A 13,897-nucleotide genomic window follows, 5' to 3' on the forward strand; every position below is an offset into this window, starting at 1 on the left:
TGTAGGACTACTTTATAGACTCTAGATACAAGCCCTTTGTCAGATGTGTGTATTGCAAATATGTTCTCCCAGTCTGTATGGCTTGCCTTTTCTTTTCTTTAATTTTCTTTCTTTTTTAAGATTTTTATTTATTTGAGAGAGTGAGTGAGTGAGAGAGCAGGAGCAGTGGGAGAGGCAGAGGGAGAGGGAGAAGCAGACTCCCTGCTGAGCAGGGAGCCCAATACGGGGCTCCATCCCAGGACTCCGGGGTCATGACCTGAGCTGAAGGCAGATGCCCAACCGACTGAGCCACGCAGGCGCTCCTTGCCTTTTCATGTTTTATTTATACTCTGTAACACTGATTTTCTATAGAGACATTTTGTTTTTTAGTAATTACATTACAGATTTAAGTTGTTACTGTAACAGTATCTTGCAATCCTTCCTCCTATTTTTTATCTTGTTACTTTGTTGTCTTTTGGTCTTACTCTGTTACACTGTCTCAGCCTGTTGTCTTCTCATGGCTTTTTACTACTTTCTCATAGAAGTTATGTCGTATCATAATGGGAATGCCAGTTTCCTAGGCTTGTTTTCATTTCTGTAGTAAATTGATTTCTGAGGCTTTGTTCTTCCTCTGAGTCCTTAAAACAATGTTTTCTTTGACCTTTATTTTGAGTATTTTTTCTTATAGTGCTCATGGCTTTCCTCTCTGGTATGTACCAACAGACAGGAGAAAGTCTGTGGATTTCCCGTCATTCCATTCACTGTCCGCTTGTGTGCTGCCTGAAACCCTCTCTCCGTTCATCACATGAGAGGTTACTGAAGCACACAGCTCCTATATCCAGGCTCCGGTGTCTCCTTGCCAGTTGTCTAATGAAGTTCTGCTGGACTCACATAGGATCTTTTTCTACCCGTGACATGCTGAATTGATTGAGTACATGAACACGACAATCTCAAGCAGGCACTGATAGCCGGACTCCTCCAGACTCCACTGCTATCTATTGTGGTTTACTTGTGTTGCCTACACCTCCCACGATGCTGTGTGGCTCTCCCTAGCCCCGCTTCACCAAGGCTACATTCTTCCTCATGCATGATTTGGCCCTGCAGTTCCCATGTAAAGGCTTATGTTTAGCAGTGTTTCTCAAAGTTGAGCATTATTTATCTTTTCAAAGGGGAAAAAAAATCTGATTCACTGGAGTTCACTTAAATTATTTGTATTAGAATGATATTTTAGAAAGTATAAATACAAGACTAGGCATAAGCTCTTATATATTATATGTGTAATATTACATATTATAATATAATAATATTATATAGTAACTCTTACACATCTATAAAGCCAAGATAAAATATAAATTAAACATAGACCAAACTATTAAATCAATAAAAATCAAATAAGCAACTCAATTTTAATGTAAAGATTAATATTTTACTGAAATGAAATTGTCCCTCACAATATGAATGTAGTGCTGACAGCTTCATGAAGGTTCTGTTGAGCTTATTGGTATCTCTTCTACCCTGAGCCACGTGATGATCTTGTTCTCCACCACTTTTCTTTCATGTGTTATAAAGCTTTTGTTTACACAGCATACTGTGATGTCATCTAGCCTTTACTCACCAAAAACAACACCTTATGTTCTTTTCTCATTATCTCTCAATAGTTAAAGCAGCGCTGCATGTCCCTGTGCAGTCCTATACACTAATTCAGATGTGAACTCTGAAGTTGTTTGGTAGTCCTCAGTTATATCTGGATGATCCAGCCTGCTTGCGAAATCCGGCCCACTGCCTGTTTTTGTAAATAAAGTTTTATTGGAACATGGCCATTGCCTATGGCTGCTTTCATGCTGCAGTGGCAGAGCTGAACTGTTGCAATAAAGACTATATGGCCTGCAAAGCCTAAAATATTTGCTGACTAGCCCTTTACAGAAAAAAAGCCTTCTGACCCCTTTGGTATCTGTCTGTCATTGTCTGTCTAGTTGAAGATTATAAAAAAATTAACATAAGAATTGACATTAAAATTTCCATGGAACATATTCATACTTATAGGAATATATCTGTGAATCTTTTTTTCAGAATTACCAATTCAGGGCAGAGTTGTAACGAAGCAGATGCTAATTGCGATTTGCTTATGTTCATACCACTTATACTTATGCAGTAGCATGGGCTTCCATTCATACTACTTATCCTTACACGATATCACGGAGCAGACTTTACCAATTTAAATGGAGGGAGGATTGAGCTAGAGTAGGAAAAAAATCTATGCCTAATATTGCAGTTCCCCTGCAGTCCACAGCTGGGTTTTTTCAAAGGACAACCAGGAAAGAGTACTAACAGAGCTCTTAGCCAGACCCTGAGGATGGAATAATGTCTCCAAATATCCCTGCACTCCTTAGAGGAAAAGAGTATGTGGCTACAAGATGATACTACTTCCTTTCCAAGTTGTTTTCTAGATTGTAGATTGGTCTCCTAGGACCTCCACTCTGCACAGTGCCCTTTTAAAACGATGAGCTGTCCTTGAAAACACTAGCCGAAAACCCGACCCACAAGTCACAGTTTCCATCACAATAACACATCGACGTGATTAGCACATTTGCCGGGCACCAGCTGATTTCCCGAAAACAGCAAAGCACCTGGGAGCAGCATAATGTAATGAGGCAGATACCAGCGACAGAAATGACAGCAGCCCTTCAGCAGGGGATGGAAATCAGGAGACGGACCTCTGAGTTCTTGCTACATGGGGGAAATCATTCCTCCTAGCTGTTTATTAAAAGAAGGCTAATGGTTTAGATTGTAGCTTGATGACCATCATAAGAATTTTATTAGCTAGAAGTCACCCACCTTTTTTTCAAGAAGGCTACATCAAAGCTATAGATTTAGATTGACTTGTTTGGCTCCTTTATTATTTAACTTCCTTAGCATAATTTCATTCGGGCGGGCAGAAATGTTAGCCTGTGTGTTATCATCGGCCTATATTCTCTGCCGAAATGTAGCTCGACTATTAAGCACAGAGACCCCACGCCCAAAAAAGTGCTTTGTATGTAATAGGTGCTCGATACTTGGTTGAATAAATGTGTTCTGTGTAATCAGATAGAAGTAATATGTTCATGGAGGGAGCATTTAAAAGCACTACTGAATAGTAAAAATGATTTCCGGGTCATTTCTGCAGTTATGCTTCTGCTTAGAGTTTATATGCCTTTTCTCTAGGCTCAATAGATTTTAAAAGAAAAAACTGGCATACTACAGCTTGTTTTTCCCTGTCTGGCAATTCTTTTGTTTAGTGTTATTTTATTTTTGCAGGGTCTAATTTAGTGTATTCCTGCTTCCTAGAAAAATAAAACATTCCACTTACTTTTTATGGAAAGCCTCAAATAAATGAGCAAAACTAACTTAAGCTCCTTACAAATGTAAGAGAAGAAGCATATGAACAAGTGAAAGGTGTTAAAAACTCTCTGTGCCCTCACATAGTATCTGATTTCATTTTTCTGTGCAAAAGTAAGAGACTGTAGACATTACTTCATCCTGGGCAAAATGCTACTCTGGCCTGCCCAATAGACCAACTCTCTGACATTCTCTCTTGACTTTGTGTGGGAAATTCCAGGAAAAAGCCAAGATTTCAGGGTCCAGACCCTCCTGTGTGCAATTGAAAGCCAACTTTCTTTCCTCTTGATGGCTCAAAATGAGCAATACTATTTAGACTGCTCCCACAGTATGCGAGCAGGAATTACGTATAAGGAAATAGTAACGTAAAAGACATTTAGGAATGGTTATGATTAAGAGTTTTCATCACAAAGAGAGAATGCAAAGTAGAGAAAGCTCCTTGTTTCTAGAACTGAGGAAATGTTATTCTGGGCACATATTTTATGTTTCAAGGGGTAGGAGTACGGAGTGAATGCATTCATCTTTTCTCTTTAGAAAGCTACTGGTGATTGAGACTGTTTTTCTCTGTTACCCCCCTCATAAAGTCTCACCAGGCCCTGGCACTTTCCAAATCTTTGTCAGTTTGTGATTTGCTTTTGACTAGTTCTTGCTTGCCCTCCTCATGCTGAACTTAACCATATTTGGCATTTGGGAGAGTCATCATGATTTCTTTTGGATAATGATGACTCCGGCAGGCGTGTTCCAATTCTTTTTGCTGTGGATTTTTGTCTTAGGCTTGATATTTATGGGTTTTCTCCTGTGAGTAAAGTTCGAAAGTGTATCTGTGACCATCTGGAGCAGTAGGCTTTGGTGTCTAGTACCCACTTGGTACTTAAGTTTAAGGGGAACCAGGTAATCTGTGGCACAGGTCAGAACGGTGCGTGAGATTTGGAAGAACAAGCCTGATGCAGGGTATTCCTTTAGGGATTCATTAGCCACGAGGGAAAACCTCAAAACCTATGGAGGCGCTTGTGTTCTCAGTTCGGTAGGTGGCGCCCTTTTACCTGGTTCACAAGAATGATCTTGAAGGTCATTCTCTTCTGGGTCTCCTGTGCCGCAGGCAGTACCATGTTGCGGGGAAGGAAAGCCGAAGCCCTGCTGGGTGGCATCGGTGCTTGAGAAGCGGTGGCATGACCTGGCACATGGCCCCAGTTAGGCAGTGCCGGCGCATACTAGCCCAGAGCATTCTTACTGTCTCCTTTATTCTGGTGCCAGTTCCCGCCCTTGAGCAACAGCAGAGAAGAACTAACGAAAGACAGTCACGCCATGGGTATTCAAGAGGGTGGCACTAACTCATAAAACCAGAACGTGTAGACTCAGCAACTAAAAAGTAGTGAAAGAGAAAGGGCTGGGGTTGGCTGAAAGACCCAAGCACTGGGCAAGGAAACCAAGGACCTTTCCCTCCTTTTTGTGTATCCATTATTATAAGAAATACGCAAAATGTAGAAAACATGCACATTGTGTATGGTGCGACTATATATATACACTTAGAAATACACATTTCCCTATATACACGTGTCCCTATACATATTAAGCATCTTGAATTTGTGATAAAAAGATATTCCAAAATCATGAAATAGCTTGATGTATGGAATGGTTTGGGCCGGAAACTCTGAAATTAAGAGTGATGAGTCAGTGGTGAGGTAGGAAATAAGCAAGGACTACAGAAGAATTGAGGAAAGAAATCTGATATGTTAAGTAAAAGCATGTATCAATCCAATGTTTCCAAATGCTTCATGTTATTTGTCTAACTTACAGTGCAAGAGTTTAAAAGATAGAGTGAATGCTTTTAATAGGAAGAATTTAAGTGCTTGTTTTAATTTTCAGTGAAAACAATAACTCTTTACATACAGAAAATACTGTGAGATGTTTATCTTTGCAAAGATAAATAATCTGCTTTTGCCCCTGTAGAAGCAGAATGGTTGTGGATGGTGTGGCTGTATTTTTACAATGTGTTTTGTGAGTATTTCCAAGACTCCCCTAGGAACAGGACAGTGACTTTCCATACATTTACGTATTTAATTTACTATTTGTGAAATAGTTAAAAAAATATATTAAATTTTTTTTTCTTTTTATAAGAATGATATTCCCAAATTCTTAGCAAAGTTTTTCACAGGTTTGGCAGAAAAAGTTCTCTCTCCCCCCATGGACTGATTCCATCATGTTCTTCCTTTCTCCTCTTCAGTCTTCCTCCCTTAGAAAATAGAATCTTCAAAACTATTCATAGGACAGTTTTTTTTTTTATGTGATAAAATAAGAAAATAATTAAGGCAATTGTTTTAATACTCCCTAGTTAGAAGAATTTTCAAAACTAAATTTTAAATTGCCTCTTATGATTTGAAAAGTGAACCATTTCAAATCCTTCACCTACCTACAAAAAATACAATTATCTCATATTTTTTCTGAAGAAAATTTCAGACCCGTTTTGGGACATGAACATTTCTATTTGGATCTTGTAGCAGCTACTATTGTGAGTATAAGAACAATACTTGATATGATGTATCTGTCTTACTAGTGAGACAATCAGAGTGTAAGAATTTTCCACCCTAAATAAGTTCCAGTTTGAGAAGGTGATGTAGGGGTATTCAGGAACTTTCTGAGGAGGCCCAGAAGGGAGGCGAGATGGGTGGCTGCTCAAGCCTGCTCGGTTAGGGAGTGCCACTTCCTTTGGGCCTCTTCCTACCTCCCCCCTCCCTGTTAGTCTTGCTAATGAATCCGGCCTGGCCGTGAAATCATCCAGTGGTGTGATGGGCTTCTGGCCTTTGCAGAGGAAAAACTCTGGGTTAATTCAAGTACAGCGTGTTCTCTTTGTTTTGCAGCTGGTGTAGCAAGGGAGTCTAGGGCAAGTGGATTGAATCAAAAAGGAAAATGAAGGCATTCACTGTCTATTTCATTGAGGATGGCTCATTTAAAGTAAACACCATTTAAATAGTCTCCAAATGGCCCATTCTATATGAAGTCATACAGGATGCCCCCTTTGGGCTGTCATTCTCCTTTAAATGGATCGCTTTGTGTGCACTGCGTTTTAATGCCATTCAACCTTAAACCCCATATGTGGGCCTCATCAGGCCACAGGCTTCGGTGCACATGTGGCAGCCATACCTTCAACATTCTTTGTCTCTGCCTCCAGACAGTCAGCCCCAGCAACAGGGGGAGGGAGTTGTAAAGACAACAGCAGTTAACATTTCTTCAACACTTATTATGTGCCAATTTACTATGTCTAGTGATTTCTCTATATATTATCTAATTTAATCCTCACATAATCCTAGGGGGCAGATACTATGATTATTCCCTTGTTACAGACGAGGAGATTGATGCATAGAGAGATTAAGCAATGTGCCCACATTGGTAAGTGTGGCTCCGGGAATTGAACCCCAGCAGTCAGATTCCAGAGCTGGAGCTCAGTCAATGGATATATTCAGAAGAAATAAGCTCTCATCAATTCTACCTTTGCAAGGTAGGTTTATCCCAAACAATAGATAATCCAGAAATGATTTCTCTTTGTCTTTGGAATGCATGCTCTGCTTTCTGGGGGCAGGAATTCCACCTTGTTACTTGCATTTTTCCGCAGTCGGGCTTGAGGATGAGATCGGGTATCCTTGAGCACCTAGCTCCCTGTGGCAGTGGGCAGTCTTCATACAAGATTGGGCTCAGTGGAATAATCCATTAACAGACAACCCAAATGAGGCTTTCCTACCAGACATGCCCTCATAGTAAGAAACTAGTAAAAACCTCCCCCGGAGAAATGGAAGCATTCAGTTGTCACAGCTCTAGTCTTCACCCAGGGTTGGGCAAGAATCCCAGGGCTGGACAGCTTTGGGGAGCTTCTGTGAAGGGTCCAGCCAGGGTCTCTGGGAAGTGTGTTCCTAGCCAGTTCCTATTTGCCACCCCCCCTTTGATCTGCCCCTGTTTAACTGTTACTTGGTAACCTAGAAAACTTTTTTTTTTTTTGCTGTGAAAGCTTGAAGTATGAAATAGTTTATTCCACATGAGCTCTAGTAAGTAGAGGAACTTTAAGAATCTTAAAAGATGAAAAATCTTGGGGCGCCTGGGTGGCTCAGTCGTTAGGCGTCTGCCTTCGGCTCAGGTCATGATCTTAGGGTCCTGGGATCGAGCCCCGCATCGGGCTCCTTGCTCTGCGGGAAGCCTGCTTCTCCCTCTCCTGCTCCCTCTGCTTGTGTTCCCTCTCTCGCTGTCTCTCTCTCTATCAAATAAATAGATGAAATCTTTTAAAAAAAAAAAAAAGATGAAAAGTCTTGAGGGTAGTATATAGAAGAAAATCATCTTGAACATTTAAAATATGGGTTTGGGTGATGTTTTCAATACATGCCCCCCCCCCCCCATTCTTTTCTTTCCATTGTTTAACTTCAGAGAAGACTACAAGGGAGCAATGGCAGTTCTGAAATATTTGTGCTGGACTTAACTGAGATTCTGCTACCACTTTTGCTGTCTTACTCCCAAACCTCAGGTCATTTAAGGTTTCTGCCTTAAAAGAAAAAACCCATTAATGTCATTCCTCTCCCCTGCCACATCTTTCTAGGGCTTCTAACACCCTCCCCATGTCCCCTCTAGGATACAGACATTCTGGTAAAGGCTCTGGGACAGGATGTGATTTGGGTACTCTCTGTGACCTTGTGCAGCCATCTAACAGATACCCCTTATTCCATTAGCACTGTTCTCTCTGGAAAGCAGTTCTAGTGCCTCCTGTTTCCATAAGTCTCCTCTTGCCCATGTGCCAGATGTGTGGTACAGGAACCGGAGGGACAGCAAAAATTGGGTCAACGCTTCGATGCAGATTGTAGGGAGAAAGCCTATTGTGTACATGGTTTCATTCTTGTCCCTCCCAGCTTTAATTGACATATAACGTTGTTTAGGGGATACAGTGTCATGATTTGATATGTGTATATGTTGCAAAATGATTACCACAATAAAGTTAGTCAGCACATCCATCACCTCATGTAATTATAATTTTTTTTTGTTTTGAAAACTTTTAAGATCTACTCTCTTAGCAACTTCCAAATACACAATATGGTACAGTATTGTTAACTAGAGTCACCTTGCCGTATATTACATCCCCAGAACTTATTTATCATATAACTGGAAGTTTGTATCCTTTGACCCCCTTCACCCATTTCTCTGCTACCTCCCCTGCCTCCCAACTGCTGGCAGCCACCAGTAAGATTACTGGTTTCTATGAGTTTGATGGGTTTTTTAGATTCCACAAATATGTGAGATCATTCACTATTTGTCTCTCTCTGACATATTTCACTTAGCATAATGCCTTCAGTGTCCATCCATGTTGTCCAAGTGGCAGGATTTCCTTTCTTTATGGCTGAGTAGTTTTCCATTGTGCATATATACTATACTTTCTTTATCCATTCTTCTGTTGATGGACACTTAGGTTGTTTGTGTCTTGGCCATGTGAATAATGTTGCAGTGAACATAGGAATGTCGAAATCGCTTTGAGATAGTGATTTCATATCCTTCAGGTGTATACCCAGAAGAGGCATTGCTGGATTCTGTGGTAGTTTTATTTTTAATTTTTTGAGGAACTTCTATACCGTTTTCCATAGTTGGTGCACCAGGTTACGTTCCCAACAACGGTGCACAAGGGTTCCTTTGCTCCACATTCTCACTAGCACTTCTTGTTTCTTGCCTTTTTGATACCAGCCATTCTGACAGGTAGGAGGCCATATCTCACTGTGGTTTTGATTTGCATTTCCCTGATGATGAGTGATATTGAGCACTTTGCATGTACCTGTTGGCAATTTGAATATCTCCTTTGGTAAAATGTCTATTCAGGTTCTTTACTCTTTTTAATAATATTTTTTGCTATTGAGTTGTATGAGTTCTTTATATATTTTGGATATTAATTCCATATCAGATATGTGGTTTGCAAATATTTTCTCCCATTCTGTAGGTTGCCCTTTCATTTTGTTGATGGTTTTTGTTTTGCCGTGCAGAGCTTTTTAGTTTGGTTTAATGGAGTCCTGCTTGTTTATTTTTGCTGTTGTTGCTTGTGCTTTTCATGTCATATCCAAAAAAATCATTGCCAGTGTTTTATTCTTAAAAGGATTTTCTGACAGGCTGGTGCCTCTTCCTTATCTCTAAATTGTCTCTTCCTTCTGAGGTATATTTTAGTATTTTAATATTACCTCAGGACCAAAAATATTTTTCTTTTTTTCTTAAGATGAACTTTTAATTAATTGACTGATTATTTTTATTTTTTTTATACTAGAAAGGCACATATTCAAAGAGTGAAATAGTTCTATTGGGTTTATTATACTCCTCCCTGAAATAACAGTCCTTAGTACCTCTACTGTATTTCTTCTGTTTCAGAAGTAACCACTTTCACCTGTTTTATTTAGCTAATTATCTGATATATATATATATGTCCATGTTGTTCAGTAAGATGCATGATTGTTCTGGGTTGATCTTCCCACTACGGCAGATAAGGATTTAGCTCTCTCCACCCTACCATCACACACATACCCCCTGCCCCAAATCCTATCTTCCCGATATAATTAATATCATAACCTTGATTAGAACAGTATTCTTTATTTATATTATTATATCTATGCTATTAAAAGCTGAGTCTTGTACAACTTTGATTACATTATTATTTCTGTACAACGTGTTTGTTTTTCATGGGGTTAATCATTGTGTTATTGTTTGTTTTTCCTTCTGGGTTGGTTTTTCTAAGTATTTACCAACCCCAAAGGCTTTGAAAGTTGTTTAAATCTGCTAAGATGCTCAAATACATCAAGTCTTCTATCAGTTTTCTCCTCCTGAAGCAGTCTCTCTCCGGGCTCTGAAGGTGCTCTGAAGAGCGGGGTTGCTCTCTCTGCTGGGCCTATAGCTGGCTCCTGGGATCGCCCTGCTCCATTACGGGATTGCTCTCTCTGCTGGGCATATAGCCGGCTCCTGGGATCGCCCTGCTCCATTATTCTACAGGTTCCCTGTGCTTCTCTCGTGTATTGGCTTGTCTGCCTTCCTCTTGGTTTACCATATCTTTTTGAAGCATATTTTACGTACTTAAGTAGCTTCCAGAGAATAGAATACGTGGGAGGTGAATTTTTTGTGAAACTGCATGTCAGAAAATGTCCTTATTATATGTGATTTTTTTTTCCTCTTTCTGGAAGCTTGTGGAATCTTGTCTTTGTCCCTAGGGTTCTGAATTTCATAACGATATATTTCGATGTGGATTGATTTGTATCCAGTGTCCTGGGTGTTATGTGCCCTCTGAAGTTGGAAGCTCATGGCCCCTTAAACTTGGGGAGATTTCCTCAATTTTTTTAATTGATGCTTTTTCCCCTTCTATTTTCTCTGTTGTCTTTTTCTGAAACTTCTATTACTTGGATATTGGACCTGCTGAGAGGGTTTCTATTTTTCCCTCTTTTTTTTCCCTTTTGCTCCACTTTCTGAGAGACTTCACCAGCTTTATATTCCATCTCACACCTTTATTGAGTTTTTCTTTTTCTTCTATCATGTGTTTCATTCTCTTTACTTTGGAATGCTCCTTTTTTATATGATACTATTCTTATTTCAGTATGGCAATACTCAGCTCTTAGTGTTTGGTGTTCTTTGAAGTTTTCTTCTTGTATGACCATTGACCTTCAACTTGCTTGTTTCTGTTTGGTCTCTCAGTGTCACAGCAGGGGCTTTCTAGAGGTCCTGGAGGTACTTGATTTGTCTGTAGGCATTTAGGAACGGGGGACTAAAATGCTGATTGGAAGCTCTGAGTGCCTGTGTAGGGCTTCTCAACCATGAGCTTCACCATAGGCTGATCATAGGACACCTCCCACGTGAGTCTCATTAGTTGTCTGCTCTTGGGCTGTTCAGTGTTTTTTTCATTCCTCTGCCTGGAGGGTAAAAGCCTGATTGCCTGCATTCTGGGAGCCAACTAAGAGAAGATGGCTGGTGGTCTCAGCATCTGATATGCATATGTTCATTTAATCCCATTCATTTGCCCTCAACTGTGCTGTTTTCCCCCTCCTCCCCCTCACACCACCCCCAGTCTGGAGGCCTTCTCTTACTCTCCGTATAAAATGAATCTCCAGTTATTTACTGGGCCTTGGGGGATGGGGAAATAGCCCACATAAGGGGTAGAGTTACTTAAAAATAAAAATATATATAAAAAAAATCCCTTTACTATCCTTCATTTGGTTTTGGGAGGAAACAAACGTAGCCTCCTGTGTGCAGCCTTCCATTTGTACCTAAAAGCCTCACCATTGCTGTTTATTTACTGATGCCCAAGTGACTGAAGCTTTTAAAAGGGATATTCAGTGGCCCATGGTAAATGCTACAAAGTATCCTTCAGAGAAAGAATGACCAGACCACAGCCCTTTGATTAAGAGAATTCGGTTAGTCAACATTTTTCTTTTAAACCAAGGCTGTTCAGAAGATTTAGTTCCTCACCCACAACTCCTTTCCTCTTCTTTCATCTGCACCCTCCCCGCCCCCCCAGCCTCTCATTGTGTTGCCCAGTCCAAATTGAAGTTCTTGTGGGGCGACCTTGGGGAGGCATCAGGTTGCAGAGGATGAGGTAGTGAAGGGAAGGTGAAAAAACGAGGGAGGTGGGCTCAGGGCAGCACGTCGTGTGGGATCCATGTCATGCTTTTATCCAGACTGCTGTGACTGCCTCTGCCCCCTTCTTACTGGCTGGGGGTCAGAGCCGCAGTGCTCTTTAAAGCCATGGTTTCTTTTAAGCTCAGTAGAAACTACACACATCACTGGACTGGCTCAAACATCACCGGATTTGGTTATCTTTTTAAAGAGGAGCGTGCCTTCAGCTTCTTAGCTGTGGAGAGAGTGATGTGAAGCGTAGCCGCTCTGACTCCAGAAACAGGATGACCTTAGAAGCAAGCTGGAGAGCATGGTTTCTGGTAGTTCTGAGCCTGCCCTTCTATATTCCTTCTTTAAATATCTCCTCTAGTGACTTCAAAACTTGATGTCATGTCATACGTATTCAAACTTGATATCATATGTTTTCCCCTTATGTTTAAATCTTTGTTTCCTATTTAAAATTTTGTTTCTCTTTTCTTTTCTTTAAATCTTTCAACAAGTATTTATTGAGCAGCCATATCTGCCAGGTCCTGGGATCGACACAGTCCCTGCCCTCATGGGCTTAGGTCCTGGCAGAGGCCCAGTGCAAAGCCTTGGGCTGGTGGGATGGGGCAGTGGGAGGTGCAAAGGGCAACAGATGCTTCCTCGTTTTGGGCAAAGAGGCCCGGGGATGTGAGGAGCCGCGGCCCGAATGAATCCCAGTCATGCCCTTTCCAGGGAAGAGGGCTGACGTCTCCCTGCTGAGTCCATGTAGCCATTAAAATTTTGTTTTTTATTGGAGGAGTTCTGTAATGTATTTTTTTGGATCTAAGTTAGTAGAGTTTCAGGGGATAATAAATAATGACCCCTCCACCTTCCTGAGTTCAAAATTAGTTGAGAGACAAAGAAGACAAGCATAGGGAGATAAAAATCTAACCTTTATTATTGATTTTTACCGGTAAAACAAATTGAAAAAGGCCATGTTAGGTCTGCTGGCCAGTATGGGCATGTTACTCTTTCGTCCCTGTATTTGACATCTAATCCACTCACTGACCAAATTGGACAATCATAGGCCATGAGTATCTGACCATCTAAAACCTTTAACAAGACCAAGAGGAATAGCTCCTGCAAAGGAGTTAGTAAGGGGCTGAAAGAGAGGCTAGAGGTATTCATGTAATGGAAGTTCCCTCCATGGAACATGAGGAGAGGAGAAGTGTGTTCCGTACATGGGGAGATATCAGTTTCCCTGAAGGCACACCATCAATTTATAGCAGATGCTCAGGAAAAAAAAAAATACTGTATTAGATCAGGTTGTATGACACATTCAGATTTCAGAAACATTAAAAGCATTTTGCCATCTTAGAAGTCAGGAAGGATAGTGTTATAAGCTATCAATTGTTTGTTCTTTCGGTAAACACCTTCACTATGTTTGGCCTGAGTGGTGTGCACACCCTCAGCTGGGGCAGGGAGCCCCTGCTGAAATTCCAGGCCTGTTACAAACTAGCTGGGAGTCCTTGGCTCCCCTGAACCTCTCTAGGCCTGGTTTTCATCTGCTCAATGAGGAATGGGAGACCAGCCCAATACATGAACAGATAAAAAGGATGAGGGATAAACCTAGGCTTCCACAGCTAATTAGTTTCAGAGTTGGGACTAAAACCCAAGTATCTTCCATCCCTAGTCTCACTGTTCTCTACCATATCCAGTTCAGACTGATTCTTAAATTGAATATATACAAAATAGTTTAGCACCACAGAAGCGATCATTCATTTGTTCATTCATTCATTTATTTATTCGTTCAACAGAGCATCTTTTTTTGTTAAGCGTCTGCCTTCGGCTCAGGTCATGATCCCGGGGTCCTGGGATCAAGTCCCGCATTGGGCTCCCTGCTCAGCGAGGAGCCTCCTTCTCCCTCTCCCTCTGCCTGCAGCTCCCCCTGCTTGTGCTCTCTCTCTCTCTCTCT

The 13,897-nt window shown here is 41.0% G+C and overlaps 1 protein-coding gene across 22 annotated transcripts in view; it reads left to right on the forward strand.

Moving 5' to 3' along the window:
* Positions 1 to 13,897, forward strand: part of AOPEP (aminopeptidase O (putative)) — a 354,373-nt gene that overhangs the window by 54,011 nt on the left and 286,465 nt on the right. The gene's annotated exons all lie outside the window — the stretch shown is intronic.

Source organism: Mirounga angustirostris, unplaced genomic scaffold (genome assembly GCF_029215605.1).
Source record: "Mirounga angustirostris isolate CCGP_5_RB_7025 unplaced genomic scaffold, mMirAng1.0.hap1 SCAF_15, whole genome shotgun sequence".
NCBI lineage: Eukaryota > Metazoa > Chordata > Mammalia > Carnivora > Phocidae > Mirounga > Mirounga angustirostris.